Source organism: Vipera ursinii (genome assembly GCF_947247035.1).
Source record: "Vipera ursinii genome assembly, chromosome: 5".
NCBI classification, from domain to species: domain Eukaryota; kingdom Metazoa; phylum Chordata; class Lepidosauria; order Squamata; family Viperidae; genus Vipera; species Vipera ursinii.
The window spans coordinates 55609696-55630328 of NC_139518.1; positions in this window are offsets into that span (position 1 = coordinate 55609696).

The window sequence follows — 20633 nt, forward strand, 5'->3', positions numbered from 1 at the left end:
AACTGGAAAGGACACAAGATTTGAATTCATAATACCGCAAAGCCAACTGATCTCAGAAAGTGCATTTAAACATCGAAACAGTTTGAATATATGCATCTCTCTCTACAAAGGATTCTCAAACTACTATTATGAACACAATATACAACAGTTATAAAAATAAATGGAGATTTTATATATATATTCAATGTGCTATGTGATAAATGTAGAAAAGATAAATTGTGTTCAACCAACCATAGGTTTTCTTTCATGCAACTTTAATAAGATCCTATGTCCATAACATGGTACTCTCTAGATATTTCACATAGTAACTCTTGTTAGTCTAGCTCACGGGTGTTAAACTCACGACGTTACATAACGTGTCGTGACATATCGCGAGTTTTTTCCCATTGCTGGCAATGGGGTCGGCGCGGTTTTGGCATGATGCATTAGGCCGCTGGCCAGCAGTTTGACACACTTGGTCTAGCTGATTATCTAATAAATTACAAAAGTACCTGATTTCAGAAGGCTGAAAGAAAATAAGCAGAGTCACTACTGATTGATTGATTGATTAATTCCTGGCAACCACATAGACAAACACCCCACATCACCACTTCGAATGGCCTGAAAATACTATTTTTACTTCAGTGACATTATGATGTTCTCAGCCACAATTCCTGCAGCCATCAAAAACTACCCCATTTTTTTAAAAGTCCAGCTTCTAGCCACAAAGGGACAATCCCTGGTTCAGCAGAATGTATTTTCCCCCCAAATGGGAATTACTTAAGTATAACAATATTGGAAGCAAATGAATGGTGAGAAGTGCGGGGGAAGAAAAGCTGGGGAAGCCATTTGAAAAGCAGTTGAGGAAGAGTTAAGCTGCCCCTCTTTTCTTTAAAATCACTGACTACAGAGGTTGCTTTGAGTCTTTAATTATCACAATGGTGTGAAACCTTAAATTTCATCTACAGAATGGATTGCACAATATCATCCACCTAATCTTCAAAGAATTTTGTCCAACTTATATTGAACAAATTCCTCCACACAAGCTTGCAGAAGATTCTCCAGGTTTCTTCTATGCAAGAGGGCTCATGTCACTTAGAACAGGGTTGGCAATCTGCAGGTGCAATAAGGACAGAGGCCATTCCACTTCCCTTACCACCACAAGGCCATCCACATACTTCATAATATGATTCATAGCAGACTTAGCACAGCAGTCATGGCTCATGAAGGTGAACAATAACGGACTCAAAACACAGCCCTTTGGGGAACCCGTACTCAAGAAGATGGAATTGGAAACTTTTTTTCCCAACTCGCACACACAAAGGTAAACAAATAAGAACAAGAGAATTTTATATGTAGAATGTGCTGGGAAATATATAGTAAGGCATGGCAACAGAGACAAGATTAGATACTAAAATATAAGAAAAGGATTTGCTAGAATAAGTCACCACAAATAGGAGTTCAGATTTCATGTCCCATAATAGAAACTAGAAAAGATTGAGTTGATAATTTTCACTCTCTGTCTCTACCCAAAGAACTTTTCTATCAACTTTATAATCTTTATGGACCATTTAATTAGCTTAATTTAATTTAAGCTTAAGGAGAAATGGGTTCTTGCTTCAGCTTTTTAATATGGTAATCAATTCTAAGCTACTATCCTGTGAAATGACAAAATAAATGTAAATTAAAATTTATGCACATTCTTACCTTACATGATGAAGAAAATGAATATATTTCCCTTGGTGATTTATTCTTTATATTTAACAACAACAACAAAGATCTGGTAAGGAGTATTACATCAAGAACGTATATGACCTTGAATGAGAACAATATTGAGACATTAAAAAGTTATGCAGAATATTTTAGCATGTAAAATTGATCCAAGTCTTGAGAACCAGATTGACTTGGTTCTGCATTCTGATTAGATATCATTTGTATGGTTAGCAAATGTACCCTGGAAATGCATTGCAGACCTGAAATACAATTTATGGCTGAAATCATGCCTTAATCACTGCGACTGGCTACTTCAGAAATGAATATTGCAAATTATCCTGTGGAATTTAAACAACTAGCTTGCTGAAATATATAACCCATAAATGGCAATCCTATGGTATATACCAGGGGTCAGCAACCTGAAACAGTGAAAGAGCCACTCGGAACTGGTTCCCTCACAAAAGGAAAAACGGGGAGCCGCAAAAAAATGTGTGCGCATGCCCGTACGTGTGCACATGCGCAGAACAGGGTTTCACTGAAGAGTGGAGCCAAGGCATGATATGCACCTACCCTGCATATTTGAATTGATTGGTAGAAATTTTTTAGTCCCACTTTTTTTTTTTTGAACTGCACATGGCAGAGGACTGGGAGCCACAGGAGATGGCTGAAAGAGCCGCATGCGGCTCCAGAGCTGCGGGTTGCAGACCTGTGGTATATACAGTATGTAGTTTTAGTATCACACTTATGGCAGAGTATCAGAGTCCAGTAACATTGTCAAAAACCAAAACGTTAAAGTGATGAGAAAGCAGAGAAAAGTGACACTGGATGGATAGATAGGACTTTTCAGATATGCATATTTCCTCAGATCTGCCTATGTCCTATGTCAGAGAAAGAACTAGTTGGTAACAGGCTAAGTGAGAACTTATCAGACATGTCTGCAGTATTAGCATCACTGAGTCATTTCCAGTAAACAATTCAAAATCTGAAAGTAAGTAAGAAAATCAGACTGGAATTCAACCAGATGGTCTCTATCCCTCCCTCCACCCAATTCTTATATTCTGTTATTCAGTGAATTTAGACAGAGCTTTTAGATTACTTTTTAGGACACCCTACTAGGGTCATTACTTAACTGTCAGGAAAGCATATGTATAAATCTGGGTTTCTATGCTCCAACTATGCAGAATGACAATTATTAATGATTCAATAAGGTTAGATGATGTTTATCATGTTCCAGTGCCAGGTGCCAGCTAGAATGATCCCGTGGCTTCTCTTTGAAAAATAATTACCTAGAAAGAATGACAACAATACTTCATATGGTTCCATAAGCTAATCCTAACATTTTGAAATGTGCTGTTACAATATATTTCAGATTTTAAAAGCCAATTTTACACCAACGCTTAATTTTCCTCTCAGGAGATTAAGAAATAACATTTAGGAAAAACAATAAATACTACTACTTGAAATTAAAATTGTTGGAGCCTTAATCAAAATGTAGGCTTTCAAATGGAACTGAAAGTCGTATGGTTCAGTATTGGTTAATTAAAAATAAAACACAGTTAAAGGAGAAAAATCTTTATTGATTCTATCAATATTCTGGGTTTGGTTTGGCTTGCTTACAGCTTTTGGGGTTGTCCATTGTGCAACTTCATTTCCATATATGGAGAACAGTGACAACATGACTAAAAAGTGTGACAGTGGCCAATTAAATAAGCCATACTAATAAACTATAGGGACGCGGCGGCTCAGTGGGTTAGGACGCTGAGCTTGTCGATCAGAAGGTCGGCAGTTTGGCGGGTCGAATCCCGAGTGCCGCGTAACAGATTGAGCGCCTGTTACTCGTCCCAGCTTCTGCCAACCTAGCAGTTCGAAAGCACATAAAAATGCAAGTAGAAAAATAGGGACCACTCCGGTGGGAAGGTAACAGCGTTCCGTGCGTCTTTGGCGTCTAGTCATGCCGGCCACATGACCACGGAGACGTCCTCGGACAAGCGCTGGCTCTTCGGCTTTGAAACGGAGATGAGCACCGGCCCCTAGAGTCGGAAACGACTAGCACGCATGTGCGGGGGAACCTTTACCTTTACCTTTAATAAACTATATCAGAATTCTTATCACCTTACCTTACCTTTTTGTGTTTCTGTTTTTCCTGTGTTTTTTCATTACCTTCTCTCAGTTCTGTCCTTCCCCTTTATTTTTCCCCACTTCTATCACAGATAAAAAAATTCTGTTGTGTTTTCCATAGATTAATTTGAGAGTATGTATGAGGTTATATGAGAATATAGGATGTTTTTTCTGTCACAGGGTAGTCACCATAATGCTAATGCACATGCTGCAAGAGATTTGTTTTAAATTTGCTTATGTACATAGTAAACTTACTACATTAATTAGAATAAATATTCATAAAATGAGTTACGGTATAAGGTTCAAGGCTGGAGGGGGGAAAAACAGTGGTAGTAGAGAGAAAGGAACATGATATGTACTATGTAACATTGAATATATACTAGTAAGAAGAAGATTATTGAGCGATTAACTAATAAATTGATTATGATAATATAGAAATTAACTCTTACTTACTGTTTTTTAAATACATGAACCCAGACAATATGCTGTTTGCCAAATATTAAAAATGTTATTTTTTTAAAAAATCCCAACCCTAATCCTAACCCTAACCTTAATCCTAACCCTACAAAATGAATAAAATAAACACAAAAAAAACATAACAAAATAGTGGTAGGATTTGCATACCATGAAGATGGTTTGTCTCTCCCCATTTTTTCCTCTCACAGCAGATACCAGATAAAACCACATTTTCTGGGCTGCCTGCATCCGAGGAGAGATTCAAATTCAGCAGCAGGGCCAGGAGTCCATTGGCACACAGGGAGGCACAGGTGCTTGCTCCTGGGTAGAATAACATTGCAAAGACAGCGCTTGGCAGAAAAGATATTATTGTAAATATTGAAAAACTAATAAAATATTATAAAAAAAGAATATATTTCTCTCTTGGTTAGCTTCCTTCTGTGAGCTCACCTATCTCTCTATGCTCACTGTATCAAGGTCATGTTGAATAAACCGTGTGCCACCGAAGACTAATAAATCATTGCATATGATTTCAGTTCCCTTGTCAGCCTTCTTTTCTGCTCTAGCTTGGCATTTCCTTCCAATCTGGATAGATTGGGATTTTTACTCTCTGTACAAACTGGTCATCTTGCCAAAGCTTATTACAGAAATTGAAGAGAAATTATGCACCAAGTATATAAGGTTACAAAAGAAGATGATCTTTCAGATAGATAGATAGTCCTTTAAATCACTAACAAATATTGCAGAAAGTCACAACCTTGGGAATTTAGTTTATGAGAATTCACACTGGACCTTCTTTTGGGTTATTCTCCTAAAGAGCTATGCTTGCCAACCATAAAACGGACATACAGTCAGGAAACAAATGGTCAAAGTGTGGAAGGATATTCTCTTTAAAAGTTTGGATTTCGAAATGCAGAGAGTTACATCTTCCCAAAAAGCTAATTTTGTGTTTTCCAAGATACTACTCTAAAACTTGTCATATTAGCCAGTGTTAAATTTCAGTATCAAATCAATAAGCCTTGGTGGAGCAGTGGGCTAATGCCTCCTGAAGTAACACCAGCTGCCTGAAATTAGTGCAGGTTCGCATCCCACCAGGCTCAAGGTTGACTCAGCCTTCCATCCTTCCGAGGTAGGTAAAATGAGGACCCAGATTGTTGGGGGCAATTAAGCTGACTTTGTAATAATGCCGCTTGGGGTGTGTGTGAAAGCAGGCATATACATAGAATGAAGGCTACTGCTAAGCTTGTAAGCCGCCCTGAGTCTTCGGAGAAGGGCGGGATATAAATGGAATTAAAATAAAATAAATAAATAAATAATTACCAAAAGGGCAGGCATACAAACCTAACAATATGACTTTTCCCAAATGCCTATTGGAATATGGAATAAGGCTTGTGAATGGGACACTATCTGAAATGGGAAAGTTGTAACTGGCTAACAGCATTTGCTAATTGTTTTATCATCAGGTTAGGTAGTATGAAAGACTGTGGGAAGCAGGCAGAAGACCAGTTCATTGGGTGAGTTAAGAGACATCTCAACCTAGATATGATTGCTATGAGATGAAATATTTCAGAGAGAGCCTTCTTTAATTGACTTGCTTTAATCCACCTGGGTATTGATTTGTAGTTTTCCAGATGGTGTTTTCACCACTGATTAGTGTTAAAGATGCCTTTTTGAAATCCATGAGGTCCTCAATTTGGGGGATTTATCAGAAGTTTGACAGGTGACAATATTTAGCTAGCTTTGGGTGGTCTGGCAAAGAAGCTTACTCTATTATGAATTTTGAAGATATTTTAATCAAAATCATGACCACAGAAAATCTTCACCAAAGTATACCTGATCAGTCTTTTTCATGGAGAAAGATATAAGTTTCTTAATAAGAAAAACCCTATATTTTCTAAATTGCTAAAATTAGTAGGGCCATCAGAAGGACTTATGCAGCCCACCTTCCCATGTACAGGGTTTAACTACTTCCAACCTGCCTCTTGGGGCAGGGAAATTCTGTATTTTTACAATGCATGTAGCCTACGTAGTATTTCTCAGTTACATTGACCACTAGAAGGCAATACTTGATCAGTTTAATCCTTATTGAGCATCTGAAAATTCTCAGTAAGGATGGTGATTAGTGTAATCACTAATTAATAAGTTTCTATTCTTAAAAGGACATCTAAGACCTCTTAACACTGCACAAGAAAAAGATGTCATTGAAATTTTTTTTGAAAGAAAGATGTACAAGAAATTCCAGAACTGTAAGCTAGATGGGAAAGTTAAGGAAACAAAAAATAAGAAGGCAATAAAATAATGTGAACATGCTTGCGAAAGCACTCTCACTCTTTTGTTTCTTCCCTCCCACTATTGATATATTGCTTATTTAATCAGACAGATTTAGTCCCATCTAAGCAAAAAAGTGCGATAAATCTGTGCTGAGTATATTAATTGTTAGCAAAGTCTACTGGAAAACATTGCAGGACTGTTAAGACCTCACAACTTTAAAGGAAGTGTTAAAACAAGCCCATATACAATTTTTTCCCCATAAATTAAGCCTTAAATGCTTAATTTTCAAAAAAGAAACATGATAAAAATCTAAAATACTGAGAGAATGGATGAACAAGAGGTGTAGAGAATTGTCTCTGTTTAGAACACAGAATTACATGGAGATTCTCAGTTATCCAGGTTGTTCCAAAGGTGCTTTTTCCTTGAAGATGTTTCACTTCTCATCCAAGAAGCTTCTTCAGTTCTGACTGAATTATATTATTATTAACCCAACTTCTGTTTCCCCTCAAACAATGAACTGTTGGGCAAGCCTCTAAAGAAGTATGCATAAGGGTGTGTGTTTATAATACTTACCTTATGTTTTCTAGTGTAGTGACCAGAAGAGAATGTGCTTGGTAGTTGTTGAGGTTAAAATGTCATATTCTAGATACTAATGCCAGGAAATGATCTCCCCTATGAATATATTATTACTTAATGCTTTCAAAGCTCTGAGCACTTATATTTTTTTCTTACTGAACGATTAAGCTTGTTTAATAGCATTAAAAATATACTAGGCTCATGCAGACAACACTCTATCACCAAGAACTACTAGAAAACTCTAAAGGGATGGGTTTTTATGTAATTCCCAGATCATAACGGCACTTATGCATCAGATGATGCTTATTTTTCACAGCTTCTATGGTACTATAACACTACAAAGAACAGATGCCAATATTGCAAAATATTTTCGTATTGCAAAGCTTAGTAATATTTCATCTCCAAAACTGTTAAGGAAGATATGGTTTAAAAAATACCTTAACAGAAGTATGTTTTATTTTTGTATATCTGTGGTGGCAGTATTAAGATCCATTGCACATTTCTCTCTGTGTCTTGGTCTCTGTCTCTCCCTTTCTCTCTCTCTCTTTCTCTCTCTGTTAATATCTTAAATAAAATAAACAAGTACTTTAGAGGGGACACAAATTATCTTCATACTTGAGAGATTTTGAATTTATGTTCACAATAGCAGTAGGTAAAGGAAGAACTGGGCAGGAGACATGCAGAAACCAACCCTCAGTTGTATGAAAAATAATGAGAAATAATGGCATCTTGAATATATAGTATTTAAGCAACTCTCTGAAGAGGCTTTGCTTGTCTATATTCAGATGCTCAACTAATTTTTCTTTCCATATTTAAAAGAGATTTATTTTAACATGTGCAACTGCCAAAATACTAATTTCCCAGCAAGCAGTTATTCTTGAACAGCAGCCCTTTTCTAAAATTACAAATTACTGGTATTATTAAGGCTGCAGTGTCAATAATATGCCAGCTACTATATATTTTACAATGTACTGCCATCCTGTGGTTATTGAAAGAATGACTCTGTCTAGCCACAGCAGAAGACATCCCAGTGTGTTCCTTCAAAATGTTAGCATGCCAGATTGTTTCTTTTCATCAACTGATTCACAGATATTCTCTCCCCGGATAGTTATCCAATAAACCTTGCTTCAGGAATTATAATGTTATGTAATTAAAAGTTACAGAATTGCATAAATGTATGCAGTCCATTTTTAATGCACATAGTACATGAAGCTTGAAAGTAAATCCCTGAGTTGAGTTTGACTTGGGATGAATACATAGACATGTCCATGTCGCCCTTCCAACAACAATATGAAAATGATTTGATTGCTGTCTTCTGGGATGTTTTTAATTTCCAGTTTATCCTGCAAAGCTGAGATTTCCTGGTGATCTCCCGACAACTTATAACCAGAGCTACGCAGTCACCCAGAATCAGCTAGATGCTGCCACATTAAAAAAGAAAGAAAGAAAGAAAGAAAGAAAGAAAGAAAGAAAGAAAGAAAGAAATAGATCCACAGGAATTAGTTCTAAAGAGATTTGTAATGACTCTTTCTTCAAAAAATATGAGACCTGTTCCTTTTCATATTTCATTTAGACAAGCAGCTTTTCTCTCTTACCATAATGTATTCTTTCCCAATGTTTTGGAACTGCAACTTTCAGTATTATTCCTGTTTAAATAAGGAATATGGGAGTTACAGTCCGAAAGTTATGGAAAAGCCTTATGTATTATTACTTCAGATTTTGAAGTAGAAACTCTGATGTGAAACGGGGCAGGTTCTGGCCTCTTGCAAGAAGAGGGAACCTTCAGCTTGGTCTGTGCTATGCTATTACAGGGAGGGATCACCATTTCCTGTTCAGAAAAATTCTAGCCACAATCAGTTTGTTGCTATTTATGGAACTGCGGATACTGGACCAGTTCCTCAATTAAAACAAGCAATTCCTCAAGTGTAGACCGAGTTGCTTCTCTGCTGCTTGCCTGTTTATTGAGAAATCTAAATCTAAACCCAACTATTTACCTCCATGCTATCAGCATGAATATCTGTAATTTTGCACCAGATTTAAGCTTTACAAGATCATCCCAGGCGTATTATTCAGGCTAATGTCTGTGTTTAATGCTCCAAATCTTCTAGGATGAGAATACAATCCACATTACCCAGTTATTTTAACTGCCTGAGAAAATCTCATGGCTTTATCCTAAATACATTTGTTTTCCATCTGATCTGAATGGCAAGCTGACACCTCAGACATTCTAATTGATCTTTTGGCAGTTATATACTGTAATAATTTAGATAAAAATATGCATGTGTCAGCCCAGGCTATTCTGCAATGGTCAGGAATGTACAGTTTAAGAAGAGTGCTCCCCAGTCATAACTTTCTCTGTGTAATTTGCTCGTCCACTTTATAGGCACATGAACAATCTTTTCCATATACACGTACCCAAGTGATGGGCTGTCAAAAATGAAGAATAGCCTATATTGACAGGTTCAGTATATTTAGCAAGCTTTCAGCAAGCAGAATAAAAGATTAACAGGCTATTTCTGAGACTAATATGCTACTTATTGCATTTATCTTTGGTGACAAGAGAACTCTTGAATAAGCAACAGAATTTGTGTTAATGTAACATAGAGCATATTGGTCTATTATTATATCTCAGAGGCTGGTTTCATTTGAATCCTACGGGTAAGTTTACAAAATGTGATCACACAACCCATTATGCCCAAATTATGGCTTAACATGGCCTCTTCATTGCATACTATACAATGAGTAGCTTCTAGCATAATACTGAACCATAAAACAACCCAATTCCAATATGTTGTACGAACTTATCCAAACTGCGGTGAGTTCAGCTAAGCAAAATCTGCTGTTAACCCAGATCCTGAAATTTTCATTGAAGAAACTCTGCGTGACTTTCTGCCTAGATTCATTTTGTTTTGTCTTCTAATCCATATAATCAACAAAATTTCCTACACATATAAACACCAAGAAAAAAAATTAGTAATAGAACAAAATTAAATCTATTTAATATAATTTAGATTTTAGCAGGGTGTTCCACAAATCTTTGATCTTCTTCTGCTACTACTGTTCTACTTCTACTATTACTATTCCGCTACTACTACTACTATTTTTTTTTCCTGTAATGGTCTAAGGTCTGCAGCATTTAGGTCTCCTAGATGTTTTGGAGAGATTTGTTAAGGATCTTTATACAAAGATGGCAAACAATGAAAAACCAAACCATTTCTCACCCAGATTTCTTGAAACATATTTGTCATGTGTTCCTATGCAACAAAAATTAAGCATCTGTGAAGGTGTTCCATATTTTTACAAACTCTATTCCTTACTTGTTATAAGATAAAAGAAAAAAAAAGCAACCAATTTTCTCCCTCGGTAAATGCTTCCCTTGAAAAGCTCACTGGAAGCATATAATTCAACTGCCCATTTACCACCTCTATTTTCTTCAAGGCAGTGAAGCACCTTTGACTGTGATTGTTGTTTTCCTTTTAAGAAGTTAGTGTTGGAAGAAGTGACAGATAAAACAATTTCATATCTTAGTGCCCATACAGATCAATTGTTCATTTATTCTGAAGTTCTTTTTAAAAAAAACACCAAGAAGCCACTTTCCAAGTGAAGATTTTTCTTAGCAAATTATCCTGCTATATCCAGAAAATTTAATGGGTGTGCCCATTAAATCAGCAGGGAGTTTGAAGGCAGCTTTAGTCCTTACATATAGATATGGTAGCTTTTTTGGGGGGGAGGGACATTCAATGATTTCCCTTCCTTGCTCTAAACTACTTCATGTTCTGTGCAATCTTTCATAGCTGCTTAGAAATATTGTGCATCTTTAGAAGAAATAATAGAACAGAAAAGAAATGCATTTCTACAAAATGCTGGGTTGCTCACTCCCCCCCACAAAATCACAATAAAGAGAAGGTGAACATTGTATAGTTAATGTTATTGGAAGTGGGAAACAGAACATGATACAGCTTGGCAACAAACATACACTGCTTTATGTATACCACAGAGGTTTCTTCTCTTGATGCCAACTTAATTACACTTCAAATTAACCCTAGTAATTTTCATGCAAACTCTGCTGGCTGCATTTTTACACTCAGCATTTTGTAATCATTATGGAGGGGGAGGGATGTGCAACTGCCAGTGAAGTGTAAGGTCGGTTATTTTTGTCCCACAATCATTTCTAATAAATTGTGCAAGATTTTAATGAACCCAGCTGATAGCGGTGTCAAGAAAACACGCTTGGGACTATCTTTGCCTCTTTGTAGTGATCGTACGTGCTTTGATCCACATTCTGATGCACACATGCTAAACTTTTAACATTGGCAATACCAGACAAGAAGTCCTCAGTTAATGACCACAATTGCAAACAGAATTTCCATCACTAACCGAAATGATCACAAAGCATGGCATCATGTAACTTTACAATGGTGGTTCCAGCACTTCTGGTTTCCATTGTAAGACTATTTCCACATTGTTGTTAAGCAGGAGTATCGCATGGTCACAATTTGCAACCCCCTGCCAGCTTTCCCTAAGATTTTCCTTGTGGGAAGTCAGCAAACATGCTGGTTCACAAATGGCAACCCTGTGACTGCAGGATGCTGGGACATCATCCTTACAAGTCAAGCACCAGGAATGCAATCATGTGACATGGGCTATGGGGACTGGTGATAAAATATCACTCATTCAAAGTTATTACGAGTTTGAATGGTCCTCATTCCTGTACAGGACCACTTGCATCTTAGCAATAAGTGACATACCTAGCAATCTCTTAAAAGGATAATGCACACTAGTATCAAATTATTACAATAATTTATTTGGAAATAAATTGATGCAACTTTTATTGGGGAAATAGACCAAAATCAATCAACACACTAGGATTTACAGGTGTTATGATTACTCAGTTATAAGGAAGTAAATAGAACCTAATTCAAAAGCCCACCTGTGGACTGGCTCATTACTTACTTAGGCAATATAAATCAAATTCCACAAATGGGAATCTAAACATGTGGATGATGAAACTGTCTGAGGTTCAAGAAGTTATTTGATGAATGTTAAAAAAAGACTCCAGAACGGAGTTTAGCAAACAAGTTTTTAATATAGAAAGACTTAAAAACCCCTTATGTTCCCTTCTCTTGACTTGTGCATTGGCCTGAGAGGAATGAGGCTCGCTAGCTGAACTGGGATTTGGAGGCAGATTTCACACGGTTTCAGATAGACATTCCTCCCAGGTTACAATGGCATTAGTTTCTGTAAGCGGTATTTTTTCCAGCATCTCTATAACCACTGAACAAGCTATGCAAGAGTGTGAATAGAAGCATAAGCTCATTTGAAAAAAATAAACAGCCTATCCAACTAGTGGGACCACAAAGCTACAACAAAGATTCCATTCTTTTTATGTGGCTTGTCTAGAGTTAAACTAGTCTCCAGACCCCAACTAAAAGGTTCCAAAAGAAGAGAGAAAAGGGAGGGGGGGGGGACTAAGATTTGTTAAAACAAATCCTTCCAGAACATCAAAGACTTGAAAAATGATTGCTTGGTCACCACATGGCCTACTAATTGACAAATGTGGACATGCTAAATGAACAGTGAAGGAGGCTCTTTTTAATCACTGCAGCTATTAGAGGTTTAGGCAGAGTGATGGGCAAGAAAGGAATATACAGCGAAGACTTTTTTTTTGATACTTTCCTCTGCTTTTTCAGGGCCTCACCCTGCTTTCAGGAAGGTTGATTCTGTGTTCCAAGGAGAGAGTGAAAAATATGTCAGGCTGCTTTCAAACCACTAAGGATTATTTGTGAAGAAAATATACAGTTTTCAGTTGTGTAGTCATGAACATTTTTCCAATCAACATACTTGTAACATCACAATTATTTTTTTTATAAATTTATCCTACCCATAAATACATTAAAACAATCAAGTGTACATCATGCATCTTTGCTTTCAAACAGAATTCTTCCAAAACCCTGTAAGCCACATGAAATAAATTAATCCTCTTGCATTCACTCTTTCAGCCTTTCCATTTATTTGGGACAGATTTTTCCATTCAGCACAGTAGAGACAGTCTCCACGTTCATTAAACTAGCCACAGAGCCATTTCAGAAGTAAGCTACATCTGCATTTTAACATCCAATTACACCCTTTACAACTTCAGCTCTACCTCTTTTTCAACGTTTTCACAGCATTTATAACTTCATTCACTTTTTGACACTATTACAAGTAGATTTCAAGTTACGACCATTCCTTTAGTGATTGTTCAAAGCTACAACATTGCTGAATAAACCTGTTTATGATTACTCTCTGAAATTACGGGCATTGTCACACACCCCATGGTCACATGATCAAAATTTGAGCGCTCAGCAGCCTGCCCACATTTACAACTGCGGGGATACTTCATATTCCCCCATCTGCTTATCTCCTCTCCATCTATGCCCTTTTGGTCTCCTGCACTCCACGGTCCCCACCCTCCTAACTGATCTTCACCATCTTCTTGCTCCCATTTCTGACCAGGCAACCCTGTTGTGACCCTTTGTTAGGTGCTGCTGGTTGCCCGAGACTTTCTTCCCAAGTTTGTGCATGGCAAATATGGCCTCATGTGGCCAACAGCTGCTTTGCAATGGGCCAAGGCAGACATGCCTCATCAGCAGTGAGAACAAGATGATGAAAGCCAGCAAGGGCAGTGGGATGCAAGGCAACAGAGGCCTCAAGTGCAAGGTGGTAAAAGTGGATTGCAGATGGGATGGTGCAGATGTGTCTGAGGTTTTCCTGGGCAGCTGTGGCTTTGTGCTACACAGCTGGTGCTTTTCCCAGGTACTCTGTGGTTTTGCACCACCCAGCTAAGTGGCTGGGCTTCCCAGGGTACTGCAGCTCAGGGATAGACCCCAAGCTGCTATGGGCCAAGAAGCCTCTGAGCTGTGCAATTTTGGGGCTGATTGCCACTCTGCAAGGTAGAGGGCAGGATGGCCAAAAAGATAGCTATAGGGGCAGTTAGGTGACTGGAGGAAGTTGGAGGCAGTCCCTTATTTTACCAAGGCTCAGGGCTGAGGGGGCACAAACCCAGAATGGCTTGGATTGGGGTGGGTCCTCAGCTAATGACCAGTGGAATTTGGTTAATGATAACAATGGAGATTGCTGGGATTGCTGTCACTAAGCAATGATGATGTCATGTTTTATGACTGCATTGCTTAGTGATGGAAATTCTAATCCTAATTACCATTGTGACTTGAGGACTACTTATATAGCACAATGAAATTCACTAAACTACTCACTTTGGGTTCATCCTAAATGATTTTATTACCCTTTATGGTATTTACTTTGAAGGTGTTTCTCTGTTTAGACCTTTTCATATACTTCCAAAACAATTTTAACTATCTCAGGCTATCTCCTGCTGGGAACATGCAGTATATAAATATGGTTTTTAGAATCCATTAGAATATTTCTGCATTTTCTATGCCTCTTTTAACAATCTTAATGAATCCTTGCTCTTTTTCACTACTTTCATTTGAGCTCTGGAAGAAAATGTGGCCCCTCCCAACTCACATGCATTCCTTAAGTAAACATTATTGCAAATTCAATACAAAGCAATCAGGTACTTCAAATGCTCAGCAGCATCAAGGTAGCAAGGCACTAACTAGATAAGTGAAAGTGTTCTCCAAAACAATAGAAGCCAGCTGTGAAGGGTTAATAATTAGCACTCAGAACTCAGGGTCTAGATAGCAGTTAAGCTAAAATAACAATTTACTTACACAATCTTATGATTTTGCTCAATCCATCCTTCATTATATTTTTCAACACTCATATGAACTAATCCAGTCAGGGACATTAACCTTATCAATCACATTGACTACAATGTTTTATCACATAATGAATCTATATAATTGTTTCATTTATTCTGGTTTTGAGCAAAAAGTCCAGAAGCAGATTCCAAGTAGAAACAAAATTCTTTTGTTTCTTTATTTTTTTCCCTTTAATTAAAACAGTCAGTTTTGCCATCTTCACTGACTCCATCACCTTGACTATCCACTCTTCTACTGTGGAAATTGGTGTCTCTTTTAATCTTTTTGCATATATAATTTTTTATATTAAAATCTAATATACAATACAATACAATGTAATAAAGATCCTTTTTCCCCAAACTCTTTATTTATCAAACCTAAAAGGAAGTTTTATATTTATTTTAAGAATCTTTTGAATTAAAGTAGAAATTTGACCCCAACTTTTTCGTGTTTTATCATGTCCATCAGAGATCATAAAAAGGTATCCTCTTTGCAACTGCATTTCCAACAAATTCCCTTATACATTTTTGACAATATCTTAAGCGTTAAATATCACGACTAAGTAATTTGTGTAATAAAGTTGTTTTCTATTTAAATGAAGCACGTATTGGACAGTAAGCACATATTGTTTTGCTACAAGGCAACCTTTAGATGGCCCTACGTATAAAGTAAGTTGTAAAGAGGATCTTTCCTTCCTTTTAAATCCATTCTTTACAACTGCTTCATTTTTTGCCATTTTAAAGGAGGAAATCCCCCCCCCAAAAAAACATTTTTTTAAACAAGTATGTGTGGTGTTATGCCTTAACTTCACTAAAATGTAGCATCAAGATTATAGGAGTCAAGTAGAATTTAATTCTGCTGCCCTGCTATCAAGCACATTTACTTGGAACTATATATTTTTGGAAAGAAGTATACATTCTGGAAGTGAAAAATATAAAATGAGTTTTGTAATATCATAATTGTCTTACTGGCAGCCCTTGACTAATTTTTTAAGAGAAGAAAAAGCTGTAAAGAATATCAGTACCAGCGTGACAGATACTTTCACTCTGAGCAGTTACAATGAACCCAGCTACTGGAGGAGCTGCCCTATGGAGCCCTGAATTTTGGCTTTGAGATCTAATTCCGGTTAGTCACCTGGAAGCATGACAGAATTGATAGAGAGCTTTTGAGAAATATAAGTGTGATTTAACAGCTCTGGTTTCTAATATGGCTTAAAGGCTGGCTTGGCTCTGCTGTCTTCCAGACTTATTCATTTCAGTTGGCTTGAGATAAAATAGTACGGAACTTCCACATGCTCTTTGCACCAATATTTCTGCATTTGTGGGCAAAAGAAGAGAATTTCCACTAATGACTGCCCAGGCATAAGCAGAACTGCTGTTTTTGTGAAGGCCATTCTTGACCTTGACACAAGATGGTACAGCCAAAGGGAAGATCTCAAAATAAAGAAAACAAAAGAGAGATCAAACAGGAGCTTGAGACTGGCCCCATCCTCCCCACCCTCCACATTCAGTGAACACCTGGCTCAGTTAGAAAACATGACCAGACCAATCTTTCCACTGAGACCAATTGAAGCTGTCAGCTCCCAGCTTGTCAGCCACTGGATGAAGGAGGCCTCCGGGCTACCACAAAAGCTCTAATTAGGCCAAAATGGTACTTCTGCAACTGACCTGCTAGGACCTTTGGCAAAGCATTTAACATCATTAGTTAACTTTTTTTTAGGAAAAAAAAGTGTGAATATAAGTGGACAGCCAGGAAGGGGTATAGATGAATGTAGGCAAGAGAGGAATCTTCCAGCTGTTCTGGGCATATTCAATGGTTAAACAAGTTTTAAAATGTAGAAGACATGATCACTTTCCTGTCACTTTGAGGTAAAAGCAGGGGGGGGGGAGGTGGATTTTAAAAGTGCCTTCTAGGAGAGATTTTTTTAAAAATAAATTTTAAAAAAAATCAGTATTTTCCCAGGAATTAAGTCTGAGCAAAAAAACCTCACCAACTGTCACATGGAAAGAAAGAAAATAGAAATTATGTGGTAGCTGCTCTAGCACATACAAAATGCAGTAAAAAGACATTTAACCATCATCAGGGAGAGAGCATGGAAAGGCAGCTACCCTTTATCATGATGTTTGCAGATTCTACATTTAATCTGCAGGAAGCATTCCGTGAAAATTTGCCCATATGGAAGGAAAAGCTTGGTCTATTTGGTTTCTCCTGTAACTGTTACTAATTTATACCCATTCGTACACATATTTTCCTAGTGTATTTTCTTGTAATATCAGGGTAAACTATTGCTATATTAGATCTACCTTATGTTTTCTGATACCGGGATAAGGTTTGGAGATTGTTCACATAAGAAGTGATTCTGCCCAAGGAAAACAATATAAAGTACATAGATGGAAGTACATTTGAACTACCAGATTTAAGCTGAGCACAAATCATATATTTCACTGATAAATGAAGCTAGTTTCTGTTTCTTAACTTGCATCTTATCTAGATATTGGAGACTTAGATTTTACTATACATCTAAACCTGGGGATCCCATAGTGGTGTCCATAAGCAAGTGTTAGAAATACCCTTTGGACTTCCACTTTGACATCGGGGTGTAACAGACGCAGAAAGATGGGTCTCTGTCTTCCGTGTTCAATTTTTTTTAATCCCATTTATATCCCGCCCTTCTCTGAAGACTCAGGGCGGCTTACAATCTAAGAAGCACAAATCAATGTGCTTAGCAATTTTGCCCCGCTGGGGACCCTTAAAAGGGTTGAAAGTCACCCCAAAGAGGCAACGGAGAAGGAGGAGACCCTCGTTGATTGGGGAGGATGGCAGCCCTTCCGTTTGATCTGAGGAAGCCCTCCAAACCAGCAGGGGAAAGATTGGCTACATTCATGTGGCTAGTCAGAAGCCCCAAAGAGGCGACGGAGGAGACCCTCGTTGATCGGGGGAGGATGGCAGCCCTCCCGTTTGATCCGAGGAAGCCCTCCAAACCGGCAGAGGAAAGACTGGCTACATTCACATGGCCAGTCAGAAACTGCTGACAACCAAAGAAAATAAGCATGAACCAGCAACTTTTCAGCAACGTGGATGGAACTGGGTGAGACACTATCCTCTCTTTATGATTTTAAGACTTTTTCCTGGGGGAAAAAGGTCCAAAGCAAAGAATCCTCCCTGATGAGAGAGGGAAAGGAAAATTCCACCCCATTCCCTCAGGAAAAGAAAAGGGGTAAATTAATTGCTTGGGGGAAAATAGAGAAAATTACAAGATTAATTTGGAAGCAACACACATATATAACTTTGAAATTTGGGGGCTAAAACTGCTTTTGAGATTTTTTTTTTAAGCTTGTAATATAAGTTTGGATGTAAAAAGCTGGAAGATGGCATCAATGACATCTAGTGGTGAACTACACACTACAATTTATTATGCGTAAAGGAAACTTGGCTGGAAGCCCAGACTCAGATAAGGCTCTTGTTGTTTTCAGAAACTTTCACTTTTGAAGACTGCAGCTGGGAAAAAGGGAAGAAAAACACCTCTTGGGCTGCTTATCTGTGTGGCAGAGACAACTATTTTAAACTGGCCTGCCTGGACTATGAATATAAATACTAACTGACTTTTAGAGCTGTGTCAGGGAGCTATTTCCCTATAGAAGAAACATGCATTATTGATTGAGATGATGGAATACTTTGGACTATAAACCTTTGATTGATGAACAATTTTTAATTTTAATTGCTCTTTTCTCTCTGGAAAGAAAGGATGTGTTTTTCATTGGACAGAAAAATTTGAAAAATTCAAACTTTACTTATATTTGTTGAGGGAAGACTTAAGGACGGACTGAAAGGCTGGCTGGATAATTAGGAGTGCAAATGACAATTGACTGAAACTTTTAAAATCCCTAAATAGATTGGACTATAAAGACTACATACAAAAACAAAATGGTGGTTCCATACTTAGTTTTAAATGGCAAAAAACCATCCCTAACTCCTGTCCCCAAAGTCCCCAGCTTGACATATCAACAAGGAAATGTTGATGAATTTTAGAAAGAAATTCTTTCTGTGTTAAAATCAATACAAGAGACAATTGCCTTAGCACATGAGACTAAAAACAACACAAAGGAGATAAAAGAACAATTCTTTAATCTAAATCTACAAACTCAGAAAATGACTACAAAGAAGGAAATGGCAACCCAGAAAATAGAAGGAAAATCAGAGGAAGCTGATCTAAAGAAAGGAACTAACAGACTCAGACAAAGGAAGAATTAGAAGACGTAGTGATAATATCAGAAATGGAAAAGATATCTTACCTGTCAAGATCTCAGAACACACTTGAGGATAAGAAAGAAGAGCTGATTGAATGGAAGATAGAGCTGTTAGGAGAATTATGGGAAACTGGAGAAGGAGGGAGGCTGTTTAATGAATATCAATGGACTGAGCATCCTTCCAAAAATACTTTAATCAAATTGTCTTTCTTATTCCAAACAATATACACAAAAATAGAGGAAGAATTACTTGACGATTCAAATACATTGACTTAGAAAGTTAGTTGGCAAAGGAAGATAGCTAGAGTAAGACTGAAGAAAATAGAGGTTTTGACCCATTAGATGGGATATTATTCTATTAATCAGATGTTTCAACATGGCTGAGAATAGATAATTGTTGGAAATAGTATTATTATAACTAGAAATATAGGATTTATAACTAGAATATTATATTTTGGTATGAGAAGGGAAATATGAAAATGCTAAGAGGGTTTGAATAAGGGAAGCTTTTGGTTACCCAAATATAACTTATTATGAGAAAATAAAAGTGATAGAGACATTTTGAAAAACAGGATATTAATTGAACATATGGATATTAAGTGCAAATGCAATTAAGATATATTTTGGTTAGAAAAGATATTTTAAACTGACATTATTGATATTATATTAGGAAAATGTAAAAAGATGTTGATATTCAATTGTATATGTATTAACAACAATAAGAATTGTATTTGCCTAATGTGGGAAAATGTGTACTACCGGAAGAAGAGAGGAAGCATTGGATGATGTAATATTGGGCCTAGATTGAAGAAGTTAATATGTACCACTGAATTATTAATGGACCCAGGACAACATGTTGTTTATTAAGTACTTATGATTGTAAAGCTAGAAAATTAATCAAATATTTATTTTAAAAAAGAAATACTGTACCCTTTGATTACTGCCAGCATAATCTTTTTTTGGATGAAGTCAATAGGAAAAACAGAACTTTTGTGTTACTGGTGCCAAGAACATTGTCATGGCAACAGCATGTGAAAATAATGGAGGATCACAGTAAGATGGGACCTCCTTTAATATCTCAAGGCAGGAATAACTAGCTGTGGATAGTAGTCTCTTCAATTTATTGATTGGGTTCTCCTATCTGATATCATACCGAGTCTAGTTAGTGGAACAAGCCATAGTGGTCTTGATCTCATATAGAGCTAAGCCATAAATTACAGTTGCCCATTACAGTTAACTGTAGCTTTTCAAAAACCTATTATAAATTAGGGATTATTTTTAGTAATAAACCTGTGGAATATGTTCTAAAATATGTAAAAACAAGCAATTCCAGTTTTTCTTGATATGACCTGTGAATATTTCAGAAAAGAAAAGATGTGTCACAGTAGCTCTTATTTATTTTATGAGTAAAAGATGAGCAACATTCCTGGAATATAACTCCTATTTTCTATTTTTACCCCTAACAGTTGGATTGTTAATAATAATAATAATAATAATAATAATAATAATAATA